A 6,445-nucleotide genomic window follows, 5' to 3' on the forward strand; every position below is an offset into this window, starting at 1 on the left:
ACAAATAATCGTGGATAATTAAACGTGATCTCAATATTGATCAAAATAATCGCGATTATCTTTTGGCCATAATCGGCGCCCTACCAGCACCTTTCACAGACAAGAGGGGTCACAAAGTGCTTTACAGAAAGAACAAATAAAAGAAACAACAACAAATAAAATACAATACAAAGCCATATTGCTAATTAAATGCTTGTCTAAAAAGATGTGTCTCTAGGTGTTTCCTAAAAGTTTCCACAGAGTCCAAGGCTCTCAGGGCTGAAAGGAGAGCGCCCAGAGCCCTGGGGCCACCACAGAAAAGCCACCAACCCAATTTAGTTTTTAAAACGTGTTCTTGGAACAACTAAAAGGTCTTGGCTTGAAGACCTCAGAGAGCTACTCAGAAGTGTAGCGTGCAATAGATCCAGGATGTAGGAGGGAGCTCGGCCATGCAAGGCTCCTTATAAGTAATGGCTCAAATATTAAAATGCACTCTTAAAACCAATCGTAGTAGCCAGTGAAGAGCCAGAAAAAAAGGAAGGAGGGCCCCCTCGTGTTGGGGAAAAAAAGCCCCGCTCCCCCCTCTGTACACAATTTGCAGTTTGTCCACATGTAGCCTTCGCTGTGTCCAAGCTATACTAACGATGGCAGAGAGACGGCAGCGGCTTTCTCTAGTCGCTTGTATGTTTCAGCTCAAACGGCTGGGACGCTAAACCAGACCTGGTTCAACGAGGGAGGCGCCGGGCGCCAAGTCCACCTTACCTAATTCCAGCCTCTCATGTACACGTGAGTAGAGCTTTTTCCCGAGCTGATGCTCTCACCAAACTGATCCTTATATTTTATATCCAGGGGAACTGACACCAAACTTTTACCAGCTAAAACCAGGCTTCTCCTCTGGTTTTATTATGGGCTGAAGCAAAAAGCACATCATTATTATTCTTATTATTCTTTATTCTTATTATTCTATTATTCTTTATTCTATTCTTATTCCTATTCTATTTATTATCTACATTATATTATTATTATTATTATTCTGGTGTTTCATATATCTAATCATTTCCACTTCCTGCATATTTTAAATGTGTGTCTGCCTTAACCCTTTGTTTACTCTGGGTCAAAATTTAAGATGTCCCTTTTTTCTCTTCTTAACTTTGGTCGCTTTCCGCAATGTTTTAGTCACTGTTTGAGAGAGAGAGAGAGAGAGAGAGAGAGAGAGAGAGAGAGAGAGAGAGAGAGAGAGAGAGAGAGAGAAAAGAGAGAGAGAGAGAGAGAGAGAAAAAGAGAGAGAGGCGCGCTGCTCTACCCACTGATCTAACCCGCCACGCTTAAGTCACTTTTTTCAGCTTTATTTCATAATTATTTTTACTACAAATGCTATAAAATTGAATAAAACACCCAAATTCAATGAAAGTGGTGAACTGGATTTATTTAACTTGTGAAGAGTAATGGTTGTAGGGAACCATCCGCTGCTATTTATTTTGACAATTTGGTTGAAAGAAACCCAAATTTCTGACATAGAAACATTTTGAAAATGGGTCAAATTAGCCCTGAGGACAATTCAGGAGGGTCTACACACCTGATTAACAGTCAGACCAGTTCAGGAACGCCATGTTCTTCAGTCAACCCAGGCTGACTCAATGAAGCTCCAATAGCTAGGGGACCATTCACCTGACAGTAGCCCACTGGAGATCAGCTGGCCTTCAGACCCAAAGGTTGCGAAGCAGGCCCAATGGTTACGAAGGTCACATCTTATACATAATCAGCCATTGTGCGAGGAACACGCTTCCTTAAAATGCTCGGTCCCCGACACCATCGCCATGAGAACCTTTTAATTATGTAATTGTTTTCATAGTTTGCCATCATTCATAGAAATGATGAACAAAGTTAGTGACGCCATTTATTGGGACTTTATCTTATTCACGAATTCCTAGGTTAGACTATCCATACTCTCACTGTTGCAATGCTGCCTGACAGCTCTCAGCATTAGCTTAGTTTAAGCATAGATCCTGCAGGTAACTGGTTCCTACCGTTCCATAACTGACAAAAATAACACCAACATGTTCTAGTTACATGTTGTGATATTTAGGTACAGCGGACAAAACAACGAACATGAATAAGCCATCTCTTCAACCCTAAACAACCGAACTATATTCTCAGGTGGGAAGAATATAGTACTTGGGCGGAGTGATATGCTGCAGCAAGCCTGTCTGAGAATATAGTTCCCGGTTTGTTTACGGTTAGAAGATGGCTGTGTGTGACCTTGTTTTTTGTACACGCTGTGACTCTACAAATCACAACATGGAAATAGGAACATGTTGGTGTTATTTTGTCACAATTGGGAGCAGTAGGCTAGTTGGAACCAGTTACCTGCAGGATCTGTGCTAGGCTAAGCTAATGCTGGAGCCGTCAGACAGCTTTACAGCACGCACTGAGATGAGAAGGGTATGTATGGACTAGTCTAACTCTGGGGGTTACTGTGAATAAGATAAAGTCCCAATAAGTCGGCGTGTTCCTGTAAATATTAGACCCAGGTGGTTAGATTTAAAAAATATATAAAAAAAATAGATATAATAGATTTTAATAAGAATGTAAAGTCCACATACTCAATTTATTTATTAATTATATGTTAGAAATGACTCCAGCCAGTATTTTACCCTGCATATGAAATAGAGGTGTTGAAATTAATCAAATAATGGATGCGCTTGAATCGCGGACATGGACGATGCTGCACTCGATAATCAGCCGCCCATAATATATTATTTCTGTTTATAATGTAATGTAGGCCTAACAGCATTTCTGTTTACATATTCTGGTATGTTAACACATTCAGGAGGTGCCATGTGCTCAGTGCTGTATAGTTTTATGTATCCAAGTTATTTAGTATCAGAGCACTGCAGAATATTTGGTTTTTGAAGCTTGAAAAGCTCTGAATTAAATATCCTACATGGCTTTAATAGAAACATGGATTAAATATCCTACATGGCTTTAATAGAAACATGGATTAAATATCCTACATGGCTTTAATAGAAACATGGATTAAATATCCTACATGGCTTTAATAGAAACATGAATTAAATATCCTACATGGCTTTAATAGAAACATGGATTAGACTCATCGTGATGCATCGAGATATCGAATTGAAGACATGATAATCAAATCAAGAGATCAGTGAAGATTCACACTTCTAATATAAAAGGATAATACTACGATACTACGATTAATACAATTACTCTCCCCAAAATAAATGTAATTTAAATCAGCAGAATATTACAAACTAACCTCCTGACAGTAATGTAGTTAAGATGGTGCCTCACCCTGTTGATGACAAAACAGCACAGCTCCTTTTTTAAATTACTAGTAGCATCAACATCATATTTGTGTCTCCTGTGTTTTTTTTCCCAGCATGCCGTTGGAGAAAGGGAACTCTGAGGTTTTCCGACAGCGGGAAGCGCGCGCGGCTCGGTTGGCCAACGAGATCGAGGGCAGCGTGCAGTACCGCCGGCGAGTTTCTCTGGAGAACGACGAGGGCCGCAGCGAAGAAGACAAATACAGCTCGGTGGTCCGAGAGAGGAGGACTGGCCAGCCCCCGGCTTCCCGCCACTGTCGGTAAGCCCAGCCACACAGCTGCTCTCTGGTTCTTCGTTGTGGGAGCTACAGTTTAAAAATTACATAATGAGAGTCAAGCTATTGTTAAACATCTGGCTTCAGTTACTTTTTGTTCTCTTTATCGACTCAACTTGTATCTGGAAGGAATAGCTAGAGCTGGCAACCAACTTCATACTAGAGCTGCAACCGAACTTCATGCTAGAGCTGGGAACCAACGCCATACTAGAGCTGGCACCCAACAAACTTCATACTAGAGCTGGGTACCGAACGTCATACTCAGAGCTGGCACCTAACAAACTTCATACTCAGAGCTGGGTAACCAACTTCATGCTAGAGCTGGGTACCAACAAACTTCATACTCAGAAACGCAATGGTAACACGCCGCTGGGCACCTAACGTCTTTACTTAGAGCTGCAACAACAAACTTCATACTAGAGCTGGGCACCGAACGCCTTACTAGAGCTGGGCACCGAACGCCTTACTAGAGCTGGCTAACCGAACGCCTTACTAGAGCTGCGAATTAACTTCATACTAGAGCTGGGTAATCAACTCTTACTAGAGCTGGCGACCGAACAAACTTAATACTAGCCTGCTACCCCCAACTTATACTACTGAGCTGGGTACCAAACTTCTTACTAGAGCTGGGTACAACCAACTTCTTACTAGAGCTGGCACCCCAACTTCACTAGAGCTGGGCAACCAACATAACTCACACTAGAGCTGGGTACCAAACTTCCATGCCAGAGCTTAAAATCAACTTCATATATAGCTTTCAGCTACTAGAGCTTGACCGAACGCCATACTAGAGCTGGCACCAACGTCTACTAGGGGTGGGACCTCAACGCCATACTAGAGCTGGGTAACCAACTTCATACTAGAGCTGGCGCACCCAACAAACTTCATAATCAGAGCTGGTACCAACAAACTTCATACTAGAGCTGGCACCAACGTCATACTAGAGCTGGTAACCGAACAAACTTCATGCTAGAGCTGGCAATCAACGTCACACTCAGAGCTGGTACCCCCCAACGTCAGACTAGAGCAGCTGGACCTAACGTCACTACGAGAGCTGGCAACAACTTCGCATGGCTGGTAACACGCAGTCAGAGCTGGTACCGCAACGTCGTACTAGAGCTGGCACTCGAACGTCATACTTAGGAGCAGCTGGCACCTAACTTCACATACTAGAGCTGGGTACCGAACTCCATACTACATACACTAGAGCTGGGCACCAACTTCATACTCAGAGCTGGCAAACAACAAACTCATACTCAGGAGCTGGAACCAACTTCATACTAGAGCTGGCTAACCGAACTTCGCAGACTAGAGCTAAGTACCAACGTCAGACTAGAGCTGGGTACTGAATTGTCACATTAGAGCTGGCACAGAACGTCAGACTCAGAGCAGCTGGCACCTAACTTCATACTCAGAGCTGACAATCAACTTCATACTACATACTAGAGCTTGGCAACCAACTTCATACTTAGAGCTGGGTAACGAACAAACTTCATACTAGAGCTAGGTACCCAACAAACATCATACTAGAGCTGGCAAGTACCAACAAACTTCATACTAGAGCTGGCAACCGAACTTTGTACTAGAGCTGGCACCGAACTTTGTACTAGAGCTGGCACCGAACTTCCATTCAGAGCTGGTACATCAACTCTGCATTCAGAGCTGGGCACCGAACAAACTTCGCTACACTAGAGCTGGGAACCTAACAAACTTCATACTAGAGCTGGTACGAATCCCTATACTAGAGCTGGCCACACCAACAAACTTCATACTTAGAGCTGATAATCGCAACAAACTTCATACTAGAGCTGGATAATCAACAAACTTCATACTAGAGCTGGCTACCGAACAAACTTCATACTAGAGCTGGCACCAACAACACTTCATACTCAGGAGCTGGCACCCAACAAACTTCATACTAGAGCTGGCACCCAACAAACTTCATACTAGAGCTGGATACCTAACAAACTCTCACACTTAGAGCTGGGAACCGAACAAACTTCTAATACTAGAGCTGGGTACCAACTGCATCAGGAGCTGGGTACCGAACAAACTTCATACTAGAGCTGGGCACCGAACAAACTTCATACTTAGGAGCTGGGACCCAACAAACGTCGATTAGAGCTGGCACACCAACTTCTTCTAGAGCTTGGGAACCGAAACTTCTATACTCAGAGCTGGGTACCTAACTTCATACTCAGAGCTGGGTACCGAACTTCATACTTAGAGCTGGGCACCGAACAAACTTCATACTTAGAGCTGGGACCGAACAAACTTCATACTAGAGCTTGGCACCAACGCCCTACTAGAGCTGGCACCAATGTCATACTAGAGCTGGTACGGAACGCCAAGCCCCCCGACCCCTACTCAGAGCTGGCAATCAACTTCATACTAAGCTGGTACTAGAGCTGGGTACCTAACTTCATACTAATTAACAGCAACAAAAAGAGCTGGGCAACCAACTTCGTGACTAGAGCTGGCACCGAACAAACTTCATTCTAGAGCTGATACCAACAAACTTCATACAGTCCACACACTAGAGCTAAGTAATAACAAACTTCAACTAGAGCTGGGACCGCAACAAACTTCATACTAGAGCTGGCTACCCAACAAACTTCATACTAGAGCTGGGTACCCAAACCACAAGCTGTACCAATAACTAGAGCTCAACAAACTTCATACTAGAGCTGGTAACGTAACAAACTTCATACTAGAGCTGGGTACCCAATAAACTCATACCTAGAGCTGGGTAACAACAAACTTGCCATACTAGAGCTGGAACCGAACAAACTTCATACTAGAGCTGGGTACCCAACTTCATACATAGAGCTGGGTAAATTTAAC

At 43.3% G+C, this 6,445-nt stretch overlaps 1 long non-coding RNA gene across 1 annotated transcript; it reads left to right on the forward strand.

Moving 5' to 3' along the window:
* The first annotated feature begins 722 nt into the window (after positions 1-722).
* On the forward strand, positions 723-3,527 carry LOC120555070. The gene is made up of 2 exons (XR_005638635.1): positions 723-765; positions 3,383-3,527. It is a non-coding gene; the product is annotated as an uncharacterized LOC120555070 (long non-coding RNA).
* Positions 3,528-6,445: the final 2,918 nt, after the last annotated feature.

The sequence above is a fragment of the Perca fluviatilis genome, unplaced genomic scaffold (genome assembly GCF_010015445.1).
Source record: "Perca fluviatilis unplaced genomic scaffold, GENO_Pfluv_1.0 PFLUV_unplaced_scaf_15, whole genome shotgun sequence".
NCBI classification, from domain to species: Eukaryota; Metazoa; Chordata; class Actinopteri; order Perciformes; family Percidae; genus Perca; species Perca fluviatilis.